The sequence below is a fragment of the Callithrix jacchus genome, chromosome 2, assembly GCF_049354715.1.
Source record: "Callithrix jacchus isolate 240 chromosome 2, calJac240_pri, whole genome shotgun sequence".
NCBI classification, from domain to species: domain Eukaryota; kingdom Metazoa; phylum Chordata; class Mammalia; order Primates; family Cebidae; genus Callithrix; species Callithrix jacchus.
This window is the reverse complement of record NC_133503.1, coordinates 44894692-44919634: the sequence shown is the minus strand read 5'-3', so window position 1 is coordinate 44919634 and position 24943 is coordinate 44894692. Positions and strand designations below refer to the sequence as shown.

Here is a 24943-nt window from a genome sequence, read left to right as displayed (position 1 = left end):
TACTTCCTTATACTAATATTAGACCTTGGTCTTTGTAATAGATATCTGTAGTTTTTTGCCACCCAGCACTGTATTAATCATATTTTTTATTTTCTGTGTTTTATGATGCTTCGGCATCTTAGGGTCTGGTGGACCTGGGGAAGGACTGCCCATCCCAGAGGTAGCTTATTCCTGGAGACAGCAAACTTGAGTTAAGCACCCTTGTGATGTGCAAACCAACCAATCCCTAGTCCATATCCCCACCTACCTCCTTTTATTAGGCTCTTGCAGTCCAGGACCCTATCCCTCTGCCCTAAGTCACCCAAGGGCCAGGTACCAGACAACCAGAGAACACCCTTTTACCCAGAGGCCACCCAAATTATTCAAATCATGCAATTCTAATTCTGCCCAACAGTTTACACTATTCCTTCTCTTAAAAACCAAGGATAAAGATTTTACACGTGTTTTCCCCTCACTCCCACCTTCTGCCTATCCCTGGTGCTTCCCCATGTGGTCCTGCATGACATGGCATGCAACATGCTTCCTCCTCTTGGGAACTATGAATAAGAAACTCTTGTCAATGGCAATCGCCCCTGACCTGTTAGCCACACCATACCAGGATAAAAACAAACTCCCTAGTACATATTAAAATAAGTACTAACTTTGAGGGCTCACCCCAACTCTAATCTCAATTTATTATTAAAGGGAAGTGGCTCTCACCTCCATTTCAGGGGAAAATATAAGACTCAAGTATAAGCCAATCAACACATGACATCGTGATTGTCTCAGAAATGGACACACAACCACACTAAAGTTTCAATAAGTCTTTTCTTGGGACAAAACCTCATGGTTTTTCTCCCCTTTTGGATTGGAAACTGGGAAGACATTAGGTCTACAGCTATGTGGTAATTTTGCTAGCTAGAGGCAAAAAGCCTGTTTGAAATGAAGCCAACCAGAAAAAGCAATGCCAAGAGACAGAGGGAGAGAAATCAAGTTCTGATGGCATCATTTGAGCCAAGCCTACTTCTGGACTTTTCAGTTACCTGTGTTGAAGCCCATTTCTATTGGGTTTATCATACTGACAAGTAAAATAATCCTATTTTACAGGGTCTTCTTTTTCTCTTTTCACGATACCCAAAGCCACACCTGAAGATACTTAAAACTGTACTTTAAACTAAGTCGGTTCCATACTTAGTATATGCCAGGCACTGGGCAGGGTCCTAGGGATACGCATCTAATAAGACCCTTAAAGAGCTGCAGTTTGTATGGGAAAACAGCCGTGCAAACAATAAGGGGAGAGTGCAATAGATCAGAGGTTCAAGCAAAGGCAGTTGGAGTTAGCAAAGGAGTAGTCAGATCTGCCTGGAGGATCCCCTCCTCTTCAGTCCTATGTTAGTCCCAGCCTTGGCTTGGGACATCCTATGAGTGTGTCTCCCACTTGAAGGAGGATCAACTGAAACGTTTAGTGAGTGCTGCCTGCACCACTAGGCCCTTGCTCGTTTATAGCTCCTTTATAGAGAGCCCAAAAAATTATCCCCACATTCCTCTATTCAGAGGCTTAGCAGGGACAAACAACCCTACCCAGCTCAGTGGTAGAACCTGAATTTGAATGAAGGCTGTGTGACTCCAGAGCCCACACACTGCACTGCTATGCCATCCCCAGTGTTTGCCGAGTGCTCACTGTGTGCCAGACTCCAATTCCAGACTCCACTCCAAAATTATAAAAGTGAAGGTAGCATTCCAAAAGCGTTCCTTTATCTATCTATCTATCTATCTATCTATCTATCTATCTATCTATCTATCTATCTATTTTGAGACAGAGTTTCACTCTTCTTGCCCAGGCTGGAGTGCAATGGTGCAGTGTCAGCTCACTGCAACCTCTGCCTCTTGGGTTCTAGCAATTCTCCTGCCTCAGACTCCCAAGTACCTGGGATTACAGGCGCCCGCCAACATCCCTGGCTAACTTTTGTATTTTTAGTAGAGACGGGGTTTCTCCATGTTGGTCAGGCTGGTCTTGAACTCCTGACTTCAGGTGATCTGCCCACCTCGGCCTCCCAAAGTGCTGGGATTATAGGCATGAGCCACCACAGCCAGCAGATACCTTTAAAAAAGAAAGAAAGACTTTTTCAATGATTCTCACTCTGCTGCCCAGCAGTTCAGTGGCACAATCATGGCTTGCTGCACCCTTGAACTCCTGGGCTCAAATAATCCTCCCCAGTAGCTGGAACCACAGGTGCACACCACTGTGTCCAGCTAATTTTTTAAATTTTCTATAGAGACAGGGTCTCTTATTGTTGCCCAGGATATCCAAAAGCATTCTTTATTGTACAACAGAATTTGCTATTGGATTCTCTCACATTGTATTCCCCTGTGTGTGGAAAACAATAGGCAACTTAGAAAAATCATTTTGACACACAAATTATTTTGAAGACCACAGTTAATGAATACAAGGTAGTGCACCTGTGTATAGGCACACCCTTGCTCAGGACCCCAAATTATTATCTGAGACGTCTTTACCTGTGATCCTCTGAGAGATGGAGCAGCCAGATGCAGCATTAAGAGAAGAACCTCCTGGGCCCCAAGATCAGGATTGCCTGCGGTTGAATGGGGCTGGGCAAGATCTCTGACTGACACCGGTCAGCGAATTGTGCCTTTGCTTCCTGCAGAGCATGTGGGGCTTCTGAGGATTTCAATGTGCCTGATGGGGGCACTAGAGGCAGCCTGAGCCCCAGGCATACTGGCCACGTTGGCAGGTTTCCTTTTTAAGCTTCATGTTGGCGTGTCAACCTCATCATCCCAAACCTGTTAAACAAACAATTTATTAGACTGGCAGCCCCACTGGATGCTGCAACTTTTATTTAAGGGACCGTTGGCCTTTCCATTTTTCAACTATACTGTCATTATTTTCTTTCCAGAGGCAAAAGGGTGCATCTTTCAGCTTGGGTAAGAAGTGTATTACTTTATGGATGTGGACATGTAGTTCATATGCTGGCTATGAATATTCATAGGCTCTCTTAGACATATCACATCAAATCTGTGTGAGAGAATAAGTATTTCACTTCAAAATCAAAGCTGAGTAGGATGCTTTTAAATCAGCATTAGGTTTTTATTGTAAATGAATATACTTATATTAAATTTGGATTCAAATTAGATGTAATTCATACAATACTAATTAGATAACTTGCTTTCTTCCCTTAATGGTATTTCTTGAAGACCTTTTTATGATCATTTAATTCTCAGTCTTTTGAAATAGATGTGAATAGACACAGTGGATTTTGTAACACATTACCACTTCCTTTATTTCAAAATTGCTATTTTAGGTTTCTTGACAACTGAGAATGGTTTTATTTATTTATTTATTTATTTCAATGATTGGTCAGGAAAATTGGGATTTCAATGCCTTGTTTTAGTTCCTGGAACTCAGTTTTTATTCCTGTAGGATTCTGTTTTTATTGTTCATTTGTCGTAAGAATATACAAGGCTTAATCATAAGAGCAACTGCCTTTTGGTAGTGCTTACTCTGTGCTATGAACATCACAGTTTGTTCAAGACTCATCATAAACCTAGAAGGCAGACACCATTTCTTCCCCTCACTTTATAGATGAGGAAACTGAAACTCAGAAAGATTAAGAAATCTTTGGGAGGCCAAGGCAGGCAGATCACCTGAAGTCAGGGGTTCGAGACCAGCCTAGCCAACATGGTGAAACCCCATCTCTACTAAAAATACAAAAATTAGCTGGGCATGGTGGCGCACACCTGTAATCCCAACTACTTGGGAGACTGAGGCACAAGAATTGCTTGAAGCCAGGAGGCGGAGTTTGCAGTGAGCTGAGCTAATCACACTGTTGCACTCCAGCCTGGGTGACAGAGTAAGATTCTGTCCACCACCCCCTCCGCAAAAAAAAAGAAATCTTTTCCAAGAAATCTTGCTAAGGAGAAAAGGAATTGGGTTATAAATTGAATTCAAAGTCACACACTTAATTTTGGCTGAAATTTTTCTTCATTGCACAGACATCTATGAGCCCCTCAGGTGCCGAGTGCTGCTCCCCACAGTGGGAGTACCATAGGGAACGAGACAGAGCAGACTTCTGGGTCTCATGGAGCCTATTACCTACCCAGCATCCCTATCAAACCTGAACTACAAACCTGGACTTTCACCCACAGATGTGGTAGGAGGACCACGTCTTGGGCAAACTAGATTCCCCGACTGGTTTGAGATCAGTACTGAGCATTTCTGAGTTGGGGGCTGGGATTTATTTCAAGGCCTAGTGTAGTGGCTGAATCATTGTAAGCCCCTTAAAGGTATTTGGAATTGTTTGACAGGTAACCCTTCAAAGAGAAAGGGGGGAAAGTTGCTTCCAATAAAAACACTTTATTTAAACAGCCTTTTAATGGCATTTCAGCTTTGATGTTTCTCTTGATCTGCATTTGCTCTTCTTCTTCCTGCACTTGCAAGTGCCTGCCATAATGCAAGATGGTTCAGAAGGGACTGCCGTCTCACGCCTCCCACACATGCCCATCCTTCCCTGTGGTAGTCAAGGACCAGGGCTAGACTCCCTCGGGCCTGGCCCCTCTCATTCTGTAAGCTGTCACTTTCTAGGCGCTTCCCACTCCTCCCCATCCCCAAAATAAAACAACAGGGGAGAAAAGAGGGTTGCTACCATCTCAGGCCTTGCCGTCATTTTACAGCATTGCCTCTTGATCAGCAAAGCGGGGAGATGAAAAAGACCCGTCAGCTCCACCCGCCCTTTCCTGTCTTTGTCAGAGCCGTGTCTTCAGCCTCCAAAGTATTTGGAGCTTTCTCACAGCAGGAAACTAAAATGCTTTTTTCCCAGACATGATAGCTTAGGTGCTCCCCAAGCAGTGGGACCTGTCTTTCTTCCATTGGAATCTTTCATCTTCACTTACACTCCCTCCTTTTGGAGCTTCTTCAATAATTGATGCATTCTGAGTGGCACATTCGTGGCATCTGCACAGAATTCACGGTGGGAAGGACGGGGCAGAGTAAGGCGACACGGCTGTGGTCCCTGTCCTGGCTTCAGCCCTGTTCCCTTCTTCTCCGGATGCCTTCCTCCATCTCCCATGCTCAGCACATTGTCCATGAAAGGGGCTTGTCTTAGGTTCTCTAGACGCAGAGACTGAGATGGGATTCTTGCACAAATGATTAATTGAAGGAAAGTCCTGAGTAGAAACCTACAGTGAGGGGGTAAGGATATGGAGAGAAGGAGGATGGGGCAAGGGAAGGAGGTTGGCAAAGACGGAGTTTAGGAAAAGTCTAGCCTAGACCTGGTCCCACTGGGAGGTCCGTAGCATCTGCTGCATCTCAGAGGTTGTCCTGGCCAGCTAAAGGCACTGGGCTATTACACTCTCCCATCAGTCAACCAAATGTGCCATGTGCTGCCCCAGGGTAGGGTAAAATGTCCCAGGCACCTCCCACCAAGAGGCTCTTTGTAACTGAGGATAGTGCTTTCAATAAATGAACAAGCATGTGAGCTGCTAGCAGCCAACATCTGGGGGATGGGTGCTCTGTGCTGGAATGATTAAGCAGTTCCATTCAGGCTAGTGACATCCCTTAATGAGCCGCCCTTCCTCCTACCTCCCTCCCTCCCTTCCCCTCCTCTTTCCTTCAACAGATATTTATTAGTAAACCAATCCTCTTGGAGTTTAGAGTCTAAGTAAGGGGACAGGCCATGAACATGTAAATGAATGAACACAAAATAATTCTAAATTGTGACCATTGTGAAGGAAATAGAGTACCACGAGAGATGATAACAGATGATGGGGAAAGAGACCTATTTAGGTTAGGTAGTCACGGAAGTCTTCTCTAAGTAGGTGACTTTCAAGCTAGGACCTGAAGTGAAGAGAGAGGAGGATTCAGTGGTGAGAATGCAGGTTGAAGAGGATTCCAGGAGGAAAGGCAGCAAATTCAGGTCCTTGGAAAGAGGTTTGTATGTTCTGAGGACTGATGTGAGATCAGAGATGAGTTGAGGGTGTCTGACTGGGGCCAGATAATACTAAGTCTTACAGGCTATGGGAGGGCCCTTAGATTTAATTCACCTGCAACTAGAAACCTTAGAAGATGTTTAAGCAGGGCAGTGATGTCAGCTGAATGTTACACAGTTGGATTGAAATTTTACTCAACCACATTCATAAGTGCAAAAAAAAAAATGTGGTTTCTTGACTTCCTCACATGGATACAGTCTTAGACATTTCCCAGCTTAAACAGAAACCTGACTTTTCCAGATTCATATCTCAGTCTCTTCTGGTCTACACAACCACCTTTCCAGACATGCCAGGATTTGGTCCATTTCCTCCCCAAGATGGCCCCTGGGATATGCAGAGCTTACACACAAGTCCTTGTGGTGACCTGGGGAGGGCCTTAGACCTATGTGGAGGTCCTTATGAGGGTCTCAGAGTCCCCTCTAGCCTCTGTCCTTGCCCTCCTGAAGCAGGCTATTTCTCTGACCCCTTCACAGGTGGGAACTGGAGTGTGGGCACTGAAACTAGCTGGCTGCTTCAGCACCAACAGGGGTGAACTCCACACTTAAACTGCTGTGTTCAACCCCTCACAGGTGGGTGCACACAAGTGAGCAGGTGCAGGAGCGTGGGTGAGCACTTTAAGGCACTGGCCAGGGTGAACTTTGTGTGGGGCCCTGTGGCAATGTCTAGGAGGGTGCCTGTGACCCCTGAAGACCCAGAGGGGGTGTTACAATCAGCACTCTTTTAGCTTTGCTGTCCAAGGACAGCTTAAGTGTTAACAGCTCAGCGGAGGGTCAATGTGACAGTCTTTTGCACCGCACTCATGGTACCCAAATTCTTGTCTGGTGTCCAGGAAGAATGAGATCACACAACTGAATTTAAGATGCTAAATGCAGGGGATTTTATTGCATATGAAAGTGGCTCTCAGTGGGAAGGGGAGTTGAAAAGGGGATGAAGCGAGAAAGTAATCTTCCCCTGAAATTGGGCCAGACTCCCCTCCAAAGCTACACCATCAAGTTGTTCCTCTGAAGTCTGACCACTTCTCTCCAACATCCAACCATAGTAGTCCAAGCTGCTTCTCCTCCCTCTGCTTCTGGCTGAGCCTGGGGTTTTTACAGGCACAGGATTCTGGGTGGTGAGCCATCAGTGGTTTTGGGAAAGGCAACATTCAAGCAGGAAAACAAGGATGCAAGTTCTCACTTGGGCCTCAGTTCTAGACTTGAGGATGGTACCCTTGCCAGGAACCCACCCTTTTCTGTCCCAAATTTCTCTGCCTCCTGTCCATATCACTCTTGCATTGTTTCCCTACTGGAGAAAGCTGTAGCAATTGAGCCTGCTTGTTTTAGCCCTAGTAGTGTTCCCAAACCTCCAGCACCCCAGCCCCATGAACTTGCCCCAACCTTGGTCTTGCCAGTACTGCAAAGCCCTCTGTTTATACCAGTTTAATATTTTTAAATTATTATTCCTGTTACAAATAGTGAAAAATATCAATCCTATTGCAGTGCAAAAATGGAAGGGGATAGAAGCAAAGATACCAGTTGGAAGCTGGTTTGCAGTTCTCCAGGGAAAAGGTGTTAGCAGTTTGCACAGGAGCTGCAAGGGAGCTAGAGAGAAGTGACCAGACTTGATACAGTTTTTGGGAATGGATCTAACCAAAAGTGTATTTGACAGGGCTTCATTGAGGTCACACTCTGAGCAAGGCCCTGGAAAGACACAAAGATGAGGACACGGTCCCTGCACTAAAAGTGCTTACAAAATGATAGGTAAGAAAAGACATCAAAACAATTAAGCTCATGCTAAGTTAGCCCTAGCTAGAATTGCGTATAAAAGAGATCAGAAGTGGGAATCACCAAGGGTCGACTTCCTAGGTCCAGTAATAATGGGTTTTAATACCACCATCCCTGTAACACTTGTGTGATTATGGGTAAGTTACTTAACCTCTCTAAGCCTCAATTTCCTCAAGCAAAAAAAAAGTACAATAAAGTCTACTTTATAGGGTTGTATGAAGACTCAATGAGATGATATATAAAGCACTTAAAATATGCACTGGCTCATAACATATTTTTTTAAATCATCAAACAACTGAATTAAGCACCAATATTAGCCATGTGCCCTTACTTTACTTTCCTTAAATGTATTTGCACCCCCATGGTCTGGAGGCTCTCCTGTGGATGTAAAAAAAATGTGTATTTTTTACACATATTTTACATTAAAAATGTATATTTTTTACATCCACAGGAGAGCCTCCAGACCATGCAGTCTTCCATGACAAAGACAATGTCAATCAGTAGCTAGTATCCATCCAGCACTGTCTGGCTAATGCTTGTACAGAGGCTGAGCTGACCCATGCCATTACGAAGCCCCTGATCTGTTTGGAAATGAGGCTTTACATGTATGAATAAGAAACAATATAAGAGATAATTTGACTCAGTGATGCATTCAACAAATAATTGTTGAAGGTATACAGGGTGATAGTGGCTTATTCAGTCCACCCAGCTGCCTTTCTGGGGAGACATTATCAATCCATTTCACAGATGAAGATAGATTGAAAGGGTAACATAATTTACTCAAGACTACACAGCTAATAAGTAGTGGATATTGGTGTGATTCCAAAGCTCACGTTTTTATGTAAGTGTTATCAGCCAGTCAATAGCTACTTATTGACTGTCATCTGTGTACCAAGGCAATGCACTGAGCTCAGGGTACTCAATTAGAGCGGATCAGACTTTGTGAGATAGACACGCAGAGGAAAGAAAAGTCACACATGTGTTGTGACCAGAGGAGCTCTGAGCATTAAAGGGGGCACAGACCGGCTTGTGTGATTCTGAGACAGGGGACATCGCATGGCTTAGAAGCAAGGATTTGGAGGGGAGAAAACCTGAGTTTAACTCTAGCTTAACTACTTATTAGCTGTGTCCTACTGGCAAGTTTATTTTCCTCTCTATGCTTCAGTTTCTTCATCTAGAAAACTGGAGAAAATATCTATTTCATAGGGTAACTGGGAGCACTAAATGAGATGGTGTATGTGAAGTGCTTTGTCAGCACCCAACATAGTCACTGCTTAAAAACTGTAGCTGAGCAGGGCACAGTGGCTCACACTTGTAATCCCAATATTTTGGGAAGCTGAGGCAGAAGGATCACTTGAGCCTTGGAGTTTGAAACCAGCCTGGGCAACATGTGAAGACCCCGTCTCTAGAAAACATTTTAAAAATTAGCTGGCTGTGGTGCACATACCTGTAGTCCCAGCTACTCGGGAGGCTGAGGTGGGAGAATCGCTTGACCTGAGAGATCAAGGCCGCACTGAGCTGTAATTGCGCCACTGCACTGCAACCTAGGTGACAGAGAGAGATCTTGTCTCAAAAAACAGAAACAAAAACAAAAAAATATAGATGCTATTGTGATAGTGGATAAAATTGGGAATAAATGGTAGCGAGCAACACAGGTTTACATTTCAGAGTTTTTTGGCACAACCCAGCCCCATGAAAACTTATGTAAGCTGAATGAACATTTTTCATGAATGTACAGTTTAATTCTTGCCTCCTCTATCCATTTAAATGTGTCCTGTGGGGAGAGTTGGGCCTCTGGATGACAATTTAGACAGGCCTTATGTTTACCTCTACTGCCCCCACTTAGGCCTTGATTTGGGGAATGTGTTGTTCTAGGCTTCTTTAAGTACTTCTGATTCTCCACTCCCATCCCTGACTCCTCAGGGTAGAGGAGCAGTAGAGTTCTCACTCCCGATAGTGGTGCTCAGTGCTCCCTAGAGTGGGCAGAAGCATGAAGCTGACCGTCCTCTGCAGGGGCTTTCATGGGTTCTTGGGAGGCCCCTATCAACGCAGATTGCTCGCTTCAGTTTCCTTGACATGAATGAATGCATTCCTATTCTGGCTGATTGATTGTGGCTCCGACCATAGCCCCCAGGCATCTTGGATTCCACTTCCAGCTCCTTTCTATCAAGCTCCCCTTGCCTCTTCAGGTGGTCCTCTTGGGTAACATCTAAGATGGCCCCATGCTGGCTTTCTCTTGCCTTTGGTCCACATTGGTCACAGGAAACACTCATGCATTCTTTGCTCCATTAAACTCCAGGAAAAGAATTATATCCCAAGCCACAGCCCTCCATTCAGGGGCCAGAGGCCACTCTAGCCAACCTCATTTCCCATCCTTAAATTTCTCAGACACAACTCACACCTGTCCACTGTATACCACAAACAGCAAATGACTCATTTTAAGCCGTTGGAGTGATCTGCTTAAAGTCATTTTCCTAAGTCTTGAGATGAAGTGCAGCTCCCACCCCTCTCCTGGGGGTGAAGAAATCCTCTTCAAAAATCCTCTGAGTGCCAACTGCTCGCCCTTTTATACCCTTGAGGTAAGTGAGGAGTTTCTCAGTACCTACTTTGAAAATGTTGGTATTTTGTTCCAGCACCTCCCTTTAGAGGGTACCTCTGCCAAATTTTCCCTTTTAATGTCTTGTTACACTTCGAACTTCAGAGAATAGCTAATGACTCATCCTCCCTGGTGGTGGGTGGGAAGGCGCCCTTAAACAGCTATTATGAGCCCTTGGTTCTTGTCCTAACCTCAGCCCAGTTTGTCCAGGTGACCTTGGGGCAGCCCTTTCATTGCTCTGGGTCTCTGCCTCTCCTCCTCTCAGTGAAATGGAAATCAAATCTCTGTTCTTGCCCTCTCTCCAGGGAGGTATTGTGAGGAATAATAAGGCAATGCCTATAAAGTGCTTTAAGTACTTCGGGGAAAGACGTTGGCTAAATACCAAATGATAATAATAACACCGTCATCATTATTCACATTATTATTCATGGGTTGAGAGGAGAAAGCGGTTGCTGATGGTGTCTTTGCTCTGTGGGAAGGAGGACTTCAGGCCCCAGGATGTTCTATCAATAAGTCAAAGCCAATAAATACTGAGCACTGGAAGTGGAAGTTATCTAGCCATGAAGGCTGAATGTACATGCCCATTTGTATTTGAAATGACAACAACCAATCCTATTTCTCATTTTTTATTTTTATAGCTAGTCCTCAGAGCAGCTAGAATTGAGGGGAAATTGCATTTATTTTCAGGGGGATGGGGAGCAAAGGGTTCTTTTATTTACTACCCACCACTCTCTTCTTAGAATGCTTTTTTTTTCTCTACCCCCAACAAACCTTCACCTCTGTTATCCATTCCACTTATTTCTGAGTCAAAGTTCTAATCAGCAGACAGGGTATCAGTGGTAGAAGATGAGCAGAGAGGATCAGAAGTGAGCCATAGGGAGAACCAGACTCAGAGCTTAGAGAACAGAAGGAAGATGCTCCCAAAGCTCTGATCCAAACTCATTTGCTCATCAAAACAGAGAGTCACAACACTTCACCCACTGTGCTAGGCACCAGAGCTAGGTTGGCAAACAAGATACAGCCCCTGCCAGAATTTCAGCCCTTAAAATCCTGCAAAATCATCTTTGGTGGCCAGGTAGAATGGCACAATTCAGTGAACAGCAAGGTCTTTATTGGGCAATGTAACTCTCAGGGGTGATAATGTAGTGTTACCTTGAGATGCATCTGCCCTGAATGAGTCCCAGGTTTACATTTCTGGTTCTAGAGAAAAGTTTTTTCATCACCACCCAGATGAGCAGTGGGTGGTCAGAAATTCACAAGATCACTCCCCAGTGCACACACATCTTAAAGAATGTGGCGGTAAAAGCTGTGGACTTCGAGAAGACAAGGTTTCGGTCAAGTGCGCTGCTTCCCTCTTAAATTTCTCTGAGACCCACTTTCTTTATCTGCAAGTTGATAATAAAAATAGTGGCTCCGTGCACCTTCCAGATGTGATGTGGGTGTGAAAGGAAGTGATGAAGGCAAGGGTAGCACAAAGGTCTGCTCAGATGGAAGTTGGGAGCTGTGGCAGAACTGCTGCTCATGTTGTGCCAGGTACCTTGTTACGTGAACTGGCCCCTGGAACTGTATTTGGAGGTTTAAGCACTAAGCCAAGCTGCCTGGGCAATGGAGGACTTGCTATGCTTGGTTCCAGGAGTCTGTGCATACTGAGGGAATAGGAGCTCAGCTTTGTTATCTTTTTTATTTTTAAATTTTATACAAACAGCATTTTTCTGTTTATAAAAGTAAACTTTTATAACTGGATCTTTGTAACAAAAATATAAAAGTATGTAAAAGTAATCTTCTATAACCAGATCTTTGTAAACAAAGGATAGTGTTGAAAAGGATCTTTGTAAACAAAAAGTTCAGGCAATAAAGAATTGAGAAGAGATTTTAAATATTAGGGGGTTTTGCCTTCCAAACTTTTTGGTGTGCCTTCACCCACATATTTTTCCCCCGAAAGATGGCACCTTTATTGTTTTGCAATCTGCCTTTTTGATTTAAGAATGTGTCCTGGCCAGCATGCCACCTGCCTTATTTAAAAGGCTCTCTGACCAGATCTGGAGCTCTCTTCTTGAGATGGACCATCCCCTTTGAGCTCTTCTAGCATCCTTTAATGTCTCTTTGATAGAGTTCAGTCACTCCCAGTAGCTCCAAAGAATGAGAAACTTCCCCCAGCTCAAAGAAATCCAAATTGAGTACATTTACAAGCCTCACTTGCCAGGTTCTGAGACATTGACATCTTGTCATTTTTCCCCCTCTTTTTCAAATTTCAAGTTGCAGTGTGATGTTGAATTAAAAATGTTGCCAGGGGCTGCCTGCAGGGCCCTCAGGCTAAAACAGTGGCAGCATCTGCCAGGGGAGACCCACAGGTCCTTCTTCGGACCATGGCAATATACAGCTGGCATCTGAGCCCAGCAAAGGAGGGGAGAAACGTGCATGCGAAGGGAAATTCAAGGATCACTACTTTTTTTTTTTTTCAAGCCGACCTCGTCAAGTGCTTATCCATTTGATTTGGGTTTTATGACTTAATGCCCATGGGACATTTTGTGAACAGATTTTTCCAAAAGGGTGAAGAGAGAGTGGCAACTTGCAGAAGAAATGTCAGACCTTGTTAAACAATGCAATTGAGAATGAAAATAGTGGCTCCACATACTTTCCAGAGGTAAAATGCCAGTCCTCACCTCAGGACCCTGGATGAACCATACAAAGGGGACAAGCCTGGAGTTTCTCAACAAATTTCCTTCATACATTTGGGGTGTTTGCTGAGGAGTTTAGATGAGAAAATGCATGTGGACATGCGCTGGAAACAGGGAAGCTTTCTACAGATGAAGCCCTGAAGTCCTCTATATACTTGTTTAAGCACAGGACTGGGAGGACTCGGGTGGAACTGGAGACAAGAATTGCCTCTAGAAAGAGGAGCTGGGTTGCTGGGAGGCAGCAGAGGAGGGGACACTTGTCCTTCACTCCAGATCGTGTCATTTCTTCTGCATTTTGCACCATGTACTTGATTTACCTTTCAACAGAAAAAATAATGAATCAACAAATTAGTAAGTAGCTCAAAGGACCCAGGATCTGGAAACATTCTTCAGGATCATCACTCTTTGGCAGTGACAGCCTTGCCTACTTACCCATGAAATCGTGCTAAAGTCTACTAAGTCTTTTCACCCAAAAGCACTAATGGCTTCATTCTTTCCTATGGAGTATTTTTTTGTTTAAAAATTTAAAAAAGAGCATTCAAATGAAAGAACCAGCAAAATGTCTTCCATTATTATTATCTTTATAATAGTGCTATGTCTTTTCTGACCATGGAAAAGAAATAATAGCCTCACATGGCATATATGGCTGTTAATTAATGAGACTGGCTTCTGCACAGGTCTTGCGATTATTACCATATTACTTATGCTATACCTGTTAAAGATAAGTAATACTATATATCATATACTCGTTACTATGTTATTCTAGCTCATTCTCAATCCTGGCTGTGCTGCCTTGGACATTTACTAGCTGTGCTACCTTGAATAAATTACTGAACCTCTCTGAGCCTCTGTTTCTTCATATGTAGAATGGGTGCTAACAGTGGGACCTGCCCTAAGAGGTTGTTGAATGATACTGCATAGGGCCTGACACAGTAAGTGTTCAACAAACACTATTCTTACTATTAATGTTATTTTTGTTACAACCATCCTTGGAGATAACCAAATGCTGAAACTTCAAACTGATCCATAGGTTTGCTGGGGAAGCACAATGGCTGTAAAATGGAAAGGAAGCATTATGAAAGAATATTTATTATCTCAGGGTCTACAAATCTTGTTGAGCAAATCCACACAATTCTCATAAGCAATGTCTTGCTAGGTGGCATGCCTCTCTCGATGTCTTTATCCTAATTTTCTTTTACTAGTCTTCCCATCATACCTTTCTCCCCCACATGTTGTCTTTCACAAAAGCAATAACAGAGGCAGCCACTGTATCCTACGAACACCTGAGAGTTAGCCTTTCACTGCTCTTGATTGAGAGCTGCTCCTGGTGATGACTCTGGTGAATGATGAATGCTGGGGGAATACATGAAGAATAAATGTACCTAAAAATTGCTCATTTTTGAAATAATTCAACAAATAATTATTGAATGTCTGCGAGTGGCAGACACTCTTTTAGAAAAGTTGTTTTCAACTGGGGACTATTTGCGCCCCCAGGGGACACTGGGTTGTGTCTGGAGAGTTTTGGTTGTCACAAAAGGTTAGAGGGGCCGTGTGCTAATGGCAGCTAGTGGTTCAAGGTCACGGATGCTGCTAAACATCTTACAATGCACAGAACAGCCTCCTATGTCAAAGAATTATGTAGCCCAGAGGTCAGTAGTATCAAAGATGAGAAATCCTATTCTAGAGGCTTGGGAAAATTACATCTAAAGACAAAGATCCCTTCTCTTGTAGAATATAAATCCACACAGAGTCAGAAAACAGACTGTAAAAAGAATAAGTACATTAGAAAGTGATGAGTATTGTTTAAAAAACACACACACAACGGTAAGCAGGGTAAGGAGAATGAGTGCTGGGCCTGAGGAGTATTATAGAGGATGTTCAGAAGGGGAGACATCTATTTGTCTATCTCTCTCACTTCCCTTAAATCTGTGCTCAAATCTCAAGAGGGGGTGAGATTTGAGCACAGATTTAAGGGAAGTGAGAGAGATAGACAAATAGATGTCTGTGAGAATAGCATTCCAGTCAGAGGGAAGAGCCACAGCAAAGACCCTAAGGCAGAGTGGCCTGGCATGTTCATGTACCACCAGGGAAGCCAGTGTCTGGAATACCATGAGCAGGGAAAAGGGGTTGAAGATGATGTCAGAGAGTAGGCAGGAATCCAGACCACGTAGGGCCTTGTGGGCCACTGTAAAGACTTCAGTGCTTACCTTGAGGGAATGGTTCTGAGCAATGATTTTGAGATATAATCTGACTTCTATTAGCTGCTCTGTTGAGAATAGAACAAGGAGGGGCAAGGGTAGAAGCAGGGGAAGCTACTTATTAGGAGGCTATTCCAAGAAATGACAACATCCTGGGTTAGGGTGGTAACTGTGGAGGTATAAGGAGTGGGCAGATACATTTTGAAAACAGAGCTAACAGGATTTGCTGAATTGAAGAATGACACTATGGTTTCGGCCTCAGCAACTAGAAGGATGGAATTACAATACACTGAGATGGGAAAGGATGACTGGGCTAGGGCAGGTTTAGTGAGGAAGACCAGGAGTTCAGCCTTGGACACATTAAGTCCAAGTGTCTATTAGACACCCGAATGGAGATGTTGAATCAGCAGTTTGATACATAAGTCTTAAATTCGGGAAGGAGATGAAGACTGGAAATGAAGATGTGTGAGTCAACAGAATTGAGATGGGACACCATGAGATGACCAATATAGTGCATGTAGATGGAGAAGAGGTACAGGACTGAGCCCAGGACACTGCGGTTAAGGGCTTGGAGAGAAGAGGAGGAACCAGCAGAGGAGACCGTGAAGGACTAAGCAGTGAGACAGAAGAAAATGAAGAGAATGTGTCATCCTGAAAGCAAAGTGAGAAAGTTTATCAAAGAGAAAGTAGGCATCCATTGATCAAATGCTGCTTATGGGTTTAGAATGATGAGGACTAATTATTAACCATTGGCTTTAGCCACATGGAGGTTATCAGTAAACATGATGAGAGCAGTTTGGGTGGAACTTGACTGGACTGGATCAAGAAAGACTGAGAGACGGGATGCGGTGGCTCACACCTGGAATCCCAGCGCTTTGGGAAGCTGAGGCAGGAGGATCACTGGGCCTAGGAGTTCCAGACCAGCCTGGGCAACAGAGCAAGACCCTATCTCTAAGCAGGGGAAGGAGAATGAGTGCTGGGCCTGAGGAGTATTATAGATTTCTCAGTCTGCACAACAGAGCAAGACCCTATCTCTATTTCTTGAAAATAATTTTTTTTAAGAAGGGAGAAAAGAAATTGAAGACGGGAAGCATACACAACTCTCAAGAAGTTTTGATGAAATGGGGAGCAAAGGAGTAAGGTAGCAGCTGGCAAGGGGAATGGAGTCAAGAGAAGGTTTTTGTAAGGTAGGAACAACAGAGCAAAAAACATGTTACAGAGAGTAAAAAACTGATTATACCGGAAAGGACAGATTGCTGGAGTTATGTCTCGAAGTAGTTGGGAAAGAAAAGAATTTAGTCCAAAAGAAAAGGACTTGGCTTTAGATAGCGTATGGGAAGTTCACCTACAATAAGAAGAAAGCAGAGTAGGTGGAGGAAAGTGGGAGGTTTAGGTTTGGTCGCTGATTGCTTCAGTGTTTTCAGTGAAGCATAAAACTGACTCGCCAGTTGAAAGTGAGAATTGCCCAGAAAGTGTTGGAGACTTGGAGAGGAAAATGTGTGAAATAGTTGCCTCCGCTATAGGAGAGTGAATGAATCCCGGGCAAATAAGAGGTTGCTTGGCAGCATAAGGAGCCACTTGAGCTTCAAAGTCATCCTTTTAAGGTGAGATCTGCCAATGTAGTTACAAGATTTTCTCCAGCACAGTCAGCTGCAGGGATACAGGTTGAGAGTAGGTAAATGATTTCGTTGAGTATGACAAAGTGCAAAGAGGAAACACAGTAGTCGGAGATATATGTAGAGGAATAATTCTAATAATTCCTCTCAGAATTTAAGCTATTCAGCTTTTAATAATGCACATTTTATAATGCACATATAATCTTATCACATAGAAGTAGATTATAAGCACTTTGTTGAATCAGCCAGATCCCAAATTTGGCAAGTTTTCATGAACTCATAGAACCAGCATAGGTCTGGAGATGTCACCTAGTCCTCTCTGCTAGCTGCTTTGCTAAGCAGGTAAGACTCTTGCTGTTGTTGTATTTTGAGGAGATGATATCATTCCCCAGAAGAGCAAGACTAGTGTTTATTAACTCAGACTTATAGAAATATTTTTCAAATACCTTAATCAAACTTCCCATGCTCCTGTTTAATTATTTCTTCTTGCACTCTTGGTAGTAATAAGTAATTCTTTTACATAATTAGTTTTAGTTCATTCAATACATGCAGAATGAGTACTATCAGTTAGATACTAGGTATACAATTGTGAGAAACCATGGTCCCTGATCTCTCCCAATTTCATAGTCACGTGGCTAAAGACAGATGATTTTAATGTGCTGTAACAAGCAATATGATTGGGGAGAAAGAGAGTCTTACGTGAACACATAACAGAGGCACCTAACCCATTTGAGAAGAAGGAAGGAGGGAAAAGCTCGTGGAAGGATTCCAGGGAAAAGAGATGCAGAAGTTTAGCAGGAGTTAGGTGAAAAGAAGGAAAGATGAAAGTGCTCCAGGCAGTGAGAACACATATGAAAGCCTGATGGAGACAGAAAGCAGTATTTGAGAGTTCATGGTGCTTGGAGCATAGGGAGGCAAGAGAAAACAGATGAAGATGGGGCTGGAGAGGCTGGCAAGAGTGTGTTAGAAGGTTAGCTACTGTATCAAGAATTTGGGCTTCATCCTAGAGGCAGCACTGTTGGGCTTAAACAGACATCATTAATTTGTGCTTTGAAAAGTTCACTCTGGCAGCTTGATTTGGTTAAACATTGGAGGAAAACACCACTAGAGACAGCAAAAATAGCTGGAAGACTGTTGCAGTCATGCAGGTGAGAGACAATGCGGGCCTGGACTAGGCATGTGGCAATGGTGCTGCGGAGAAATGAATGGATTCACAAGATGTTTTAGTTGGTTGAATTGACAGGTCTTGGTGATTTATTGGCTTTGGAGAGTCAAAGAAATGGAAGAGTCAAAGAGGATGCTCCGGTTTCTGACTTTGAAAACTGAGTGGCTCATGATACCATTTACTGAAATATGGCACATGGAAGAATAAATGTTGGAAACGCTGGGATTGAGGTGTCTGTGGCATATTCAAAAGAATATTTTAAAGAGCAGCTATACACAGGATCTGGGCCTAAGGAAGGAGAGAGAGGTGTGAGGAGAGGCACATTAAGAATTACCTGCAAATACATGGGAATTGAAATCATGGGAATGAAACAAACCATCATCTGTGTTGGGTATGGAGAAAGAAAAACTGAAGTCGAAACCCTGAACCATAACAACATTTAAGGGATGAACAGGGAAGGAACCTCCAAAAGAAGCTGAGAGGAAATCAGCCAAAGAAGTAGGAGGAAAAAATCAGGAGAATGTGAAGTCATGAAAGTCCAAGGAAGAAAGTGTTTTGAGAAGAAAGAAGTGGTCAACAGTGTGAAATATTCCAAAGGCCAAACAGCAAGGCCTGGAAAGGGCCATTGGATTTACCGGGGGCAGCTGAGAAGGCAGAAACCAGACTGCAGTGAATTAAGTAACTAGGAGTAACTAGGAGATGAAAATTCTAGACAAGAAATATAAACAATTCTTTGAGGCAGTTCATTAAACCTATATGAGAAGGGGAATTAAAAAAAGAATTGGGGCCAAATCTTCACACAAATTCTGTCTTAAAAGACACATTGGTCCCAGGTGTCAAAATATCTCAGGGAAAACATTTCCATGTGAATTTCAAATTTCAAAATTTCCAAGATAATTTCTTTCCTTTTTTAAAAAACAAAAGAAATTAGGGACAGGGTCTCACCATATTGGTCAGGCTGGTATCGAGTTCCTGGGCTCAAGCAATCCACTCACCTTGGCCTTGCAGAGTGCTAAGATTATAGGCATAAGCAACTGCGCCCAGCCAAATTTCCATGAAAATTTCCTCAATTTTCCATGTTATTTGAGAGCACCGACTCAGCCAAAGACAGTTATTCTAACTCATCTCAAATTCCCTTTCTTGGAAAGAAATTATATTTCCTTAAGTAGGCTCTAAAAATCTATTACCCACTAGTCATTTTTGTAACTAACCTCAGAATGGTTTCTGAATTCAAGTTTCTCTTTAACCACTGAAACATCATGAAATGGAAATATAGCAGGGGGGCTCATCAGCTAGGTGATAGGAAACTGACTGGCTAAACCAAAACCAAAACCAAAAAAAAAAGGATTTATCCAAAGGCTATGAGGAAGCTCACACAAACAAACAAAGCTGCTAGAGTAGTTTGGGGCCCTGTGCGGCAGAAACTGCTAAGAACTCACTCTTGAAGGTAGCGCACTCAGTGTACAGCCTGTTTGGGTCACAAAATAAGCCTTGTCTAGGGGAGAGAAGGATGTCTTAATTGACAGCCCCATGAAGAGGGGGGCTGGATGTACTCCAAGGAAAACAGAGGTGCTGGAAGAAGGAAGAGAGACTGAACATTCACCACAGCTCCAAGGAGATTCAAGTACCAGGAGTGTCGAGCTGCTTGCAAGACCTCATGTAGTTGAGCTGTGAATAATAAACAATTTAAACCAAGATTTCCTACAGTGTAGCTTTTCTCGGCAGCAACACCTATTCTTTGGCTGTAATTTCTACCTGCCTCTTCATTCTCTATCTCGTTCCTGGGCGTTAATATATAGACAAATCTTCATGCATTACAGCAGAACATACTATTGCCTTCTCTGCCCATCTTCTTCTTCCTCTGAGTTACAGTTTCAAATCCCAAAATTCAGCCTGGGACATTGACGGATGGAGCATTTGAGCTGTGCACCTCCCCTACCTGGCTCATTTGATTAGTGGAGACAGCTGAAATAGGAAGTTCAGGCCCCAAAGTATGTTTTGAGTCTGGATGATTCCATTTGGCTGAATCCCCAGACAGAGGAACTGGAGAGCAATCAAATACCCACTTTCCTTTGTGCTGGGCACGTGCAGCAGGCTGAGAATTCTAATGCCTTTGTAGTTAAATAACCCTGTACACTTCCTTGTTATCCCAGACTAGAACTGGCCTTTATGTGTCCTAGTGATAGCTTAATTGTATGCAAAAAGAAATATCAAGATCTTTCTCTTTTTAACTTAATTCTAGAGAAAGAATTTCAAAAAGGTTGGGGGCAAATATGACAAAGTAAATAACGGGTGTGTTTCTGGAAAGATACATGTAAATGGTTTAGGAATTTTGTTGTTGTTTAATTAATGAACACCCATTTTTCCACAGGCCCCCGAGTTTGGAATAGCCTCATTTTTGCCTGAGCTTCAGTCTTCAGTGGCGTGATAGTGTGGCATCTAAGAAGTATGGCTTTTGAGGCAGCTAGCCCAAGATGAAATTTAACTCCACTTTTCCTAGCTATATTCGCTTGGGCAAATTTCCTAATATTTCTGAGCCCCAGGATCCATGTTTTTTTTTTTCTCTCTCTTTTTTTTTTTTTAATTTTTTATTGCATTTTAGGTTTGGGGGTACATGTGCAGAACATGCAAGACAGTTGCATAGGTACACACATGGCAGTGTGTTTTGCTTCCTTTCTCCCCTTCACCCACATTTGGCATTTCTCCCCAGGCTATCCCTCCCCACCTCCACCTCCCACTGGCCCTCCCCATTTCCCCCCAATAGACCCCAGTGTTTAGTACTCTACTCTCTGTGTCCATGCGTTCTCATTTTTCATCACCCACCGCATGAGTGAGAATATGCGGTGTTTCGTTTTCTGTTCTTGTGTCAGTTTGCTGAGGATGATGTTCTCCAGATTCATCCATGTCCCTACAAATGACACAAACTCATCATTTCTGATTGCTGCATAATATTCCATGGTGTATATGTGCCACATTTTTCCAATCCAGTCTATCATCAATGGGCATTTGGGTTGATTCCAAGTCTTTGCTATTGTAAACAGTGCTGCAATGAACATTCGTGTACATGTGTCCTTATAGTAGAACGACTTACAGTCTTTTGGATATATACCCAGTAATGGGATTGCTGGGTCAAATGGAATTTCTATTTCTAAGGCCTTGAGGAATCGCCACACTGTCTTCCACAGTGGTTGAACTAATTTACACTCCCACCAACAGTGTAAAAGTGTTCCTTTTTCTCCACATCCTCTCCAGCATTTGTTGTCTCCAGATTTTTTAATGATCGCCATTCTAACTGGTGTGAGATGGTATCTCAATGTGGTTTTGATTTGCATCTCTCTGATGACCAGTGACAATGAGCATTTTTTCATATGATTGTTGGCCTCATGTATGTCTTCTTTCGTAAAGTGTCTGTTCATATCCTTTGCCCACTTTTGAATGGGCTTGTTTGTTTTATTCCTGTAAATCTGTTTGAGTTCTTTGTAAATTCTGGATATCAGCCCTTTGTCAGATGGGTAAACTGCAAAAATTTTTTCCCATTCTGTTGGTTGCCGATTCACTCTAGTGACTGTTTCTTTTGCCGTGCAGAAGCTGTGGAGTTTCATTAGGTCCCATTTGTCTATTTTGGCTTTTGTTGCCAATGCTTTTGGTGTTTTGCTCATGAAGTCCTTGCCTACTCCTATGTCCTGGATAGTTTTGCCTAGATTTCCTTCTAGGGTTTTTATGGTGCCAGGTCTTATGTTTAAGTCTTTAATCCATCTGGAGTTAATTTTGGTGTAAGGTGTCAGGAAGGGGTCCAGTTTCTGCTTTCTGCACATGGCTAGCCAGTTTTCCCAACACCACATAATCCATGTTTTTAAAATGAGATTTGTCCTTGTCTTTGTGACCAATGCAAAACAATGCACAGTACTTGGCACAAAGTAAGCACCCAATACATTTTAGCAGTTATTGCTACTTTTAGCTCTAAATTTCCGTTATCTACGCATGTTTATAGCAGCACAATTCACAATTGCAAAATCATGGAACCAACCCAAATGCCCATCAGTCAATGAGTGGATAGAGAAATTGTGGTGTATATGTGTGTGTGTGTGTGTGTGTGTGTGTGTGTGTGAGAGATGGACTACTATTCAGCCATAAAAAGCATAAAAAGGAATGAATTAACAGCATTTGAAGTGACCTGGATGAGAGTGGAGACTATTATTCTAAGTGAAGTACTCAGGAATGGAAAACCAAACATCTGTTCTCACTGATACGTGAGAGCTAAGCTATGAGGACGCAAAAGCATAAGAATGGTACAATGGACTTTGGGGACTTGGGGGATGGGTGGGAAGGGGACAAGGGATAAAAGACTACAAATAAGGTACAATGTATACTGCTCAGGTGATGGGTGCACCAACGTCTCACAAGTCACTGCTAAAGAACTTACACATGTAACCACATACCACCTGTACCCCAATAAATTATGGAAAAATATAATAAAATAATAAAATTTTAAAATACATATAAATAAAAAAATTGCTTTCCTAAGCAATTCATATCTTGAATACAATTTTTTTTAAATTATGTAAAATTAGAATGTTTATTATAGATCATTTACAAAATATAGAAAAATAATTTTTCAAAAAAGACCAAAAGATTGCTTTTAATCCAACCACTGAGAGATAATGATCCCTAACGTTTAATCTTATCGGTCCAGATAGATGCTTTTTTCTTTTTTTTTTTTTTTTTTTTTAGAGACGGGGTCTCGCTATGTTGCCCAGGCTGGAGTGCAGTGGCTATTCACAGGCGCGATCCCACTACTGATCAGCACGGGAGTTTTGACCTGCTCCGTTTCCGACCTGGGCCGGTTCACCCCTCCTTAGGCAACCTGGTGGTCCCCCGCTCCCGGGAGGTCACCATATTGATGCCGAACTTAGTGCGGACACCCGATCGGCATAGCGCACTGCAGCCCAGAACTCCTGGGCTCAAGCGATCCTCCCACCTCAGCCTCCCGAGTAGCTGGGACTACAGGCACGCGCCACCGCGCCCGGCAGATGCTTTTTTCATACTCAGTCTTTCAAAGTACTAAGAGGACTGTTAATTAAAGGAACCCTGCTCATATAAGTGAATCCTTTAAAAAATTTTATTGAGATATAATTTATATACCATACAAGTCACCCATTAAAAGTGTATAATTCAGGCCAGGTGTTGTGGCTTTCGCCTGTAATCCCAGCACTTTGGGAGGCTGAGGTGGGCAGATCACCTGAGGTCAGGAGTTTGAGTACAGCCTGGCCAAAATGGCGAAACCCCATCTCTACTAAAAAAATACAAAAATTAGCCAGGTGTGGTGGCAGGCACCTGTAATCCAGCTACTCAGGAGGCTGAGGCAGGAGAATCGCTTGAACCTGGGAGGTGGAGGTTGCAGTGAGCCAAGATCACCCCATTGCACTCCAGCCTGGGTGAGAGAGTGAGACTCCATCTCAAAAAAAAAAAGTGTACAATTCGATGTTTTTTCGTATATCCACACAGATGTGCAGCAATGACCATTATCTACTTTCAAAACATTTTCATCATATCCCAAAGAAACCCCAAACTCACTACTAGTCGCTCCCTATTCTTCACTTTCCCCAGTTCTTGGCAACCACTAGTCTACCTTCTGTATGGATTTGTCTATTCTGGACATTTCATATAAAGAAATCATATAATATGTGTTCTTCTGTGTCTATCTTGTGTCCTTTAGCAATGATGTTTTCAAGGCTTATCCGTATTGTAGATATATCAGCACTTCATTTATTTTCAGGACTAAATAATATTCCATTTTATAGGCATCATACAAGTTGTTTATCCGTTCATCTAGTTGATGGACATTTGGGTTGATTCCACTTTTCGGCTATTATGAATAATGCTGCTATGAAAATTCAGGTACACATTTGTGTAAACATATAAAGCGAATTCTTTAAAAAGTAAAAACTTTAAAAAAACTATAGTAGATCTCTAAAATGTTTTCCATAACACAGTTTAAATTTATTATTATTTTTTAATCAAAGAAAAAAGCACAGAGACTAGTGTAATAAAACCAAGGACTTACCACACAAATTAACAAATCAATATTTAAAAGTATTTGTCTCAGGCTGGGTGCAGTGGCTCACGCCTATAAACCCAGCACTTTGGGAGGCCGAGGCAGGCAGATCACTTGAGGTCAGACGTTTGAGAACAGCCTGGCCAACATGGTGAAACCCTGTCTCTATGAAAAATACAAAGAAATTAGCTGGGCGGGTGACTGAATTGTAGGATATGCACATCTTCAAACTTAATAGATTCGGCCAAATTGCTCTCAAAAGTCAAGTGTCCTTTTTGGGGGCACACTTGTGCTACCTATGTCAATGTTGTTGGTTTAGACTATAAATTCTTTGAATGTAGAGCTCATCCAGTTTCTAACATGGACTGAATGGAAGAATCTGGCTCCAGAAATTGTGGGAAAATAGGAAAATAATGCAATTTACACTGTGCTATGGGTTAAATTGTGTCTCTGAAAAAAAGATAGTGAAGCCCTAGCCCCCACTATCTGTGATTGTGACCTTAATTGAAATAGAATCTTTGCTGATGCTCAAGTTAAGATGACTGTGTCCCTATTAAAATGGGAAATTTAAACCGAGACATGGACACAGGGAGAATGCCAAGATGAAGGCAGAGACTGGGGTGATGCATCTCCATGCCAAGACATGCTGAAGATTTCCAGGAAAGCATCAGGAACTAGAAACAGATTTTCCTTCTGAGTCTTGAGGAAGCCAACCTTACTGACACCTTTATCAAGGAATGCTTGCCTCCAGAAGTTTCTGTTGTTTAAACCATCTGTCTAGAAAATTTTGCTAGACAAGAAATTTTTGCTATCAAGAACTTTGTTACAGCAGCCCTATGAAGCAAATACACACTGGAATGAGTCATCTTGGCATCCGGATTAAGCATCAG

General features: G+C 42.8%; 1 pseudogene; it reads right to left on the bottom strand.

The window, feature by feature from the left end:
* LOC100400234 (tubulin beta-8 chain-like) overlaps positions 1 to 10018 on the bottom strand; it is a 46275-nt pseudogene extending 36257 nt beyond the window's left edge.
* Between the last annotated feature and the right edge of the window lie 14925 nt (positions 10019 to 24943).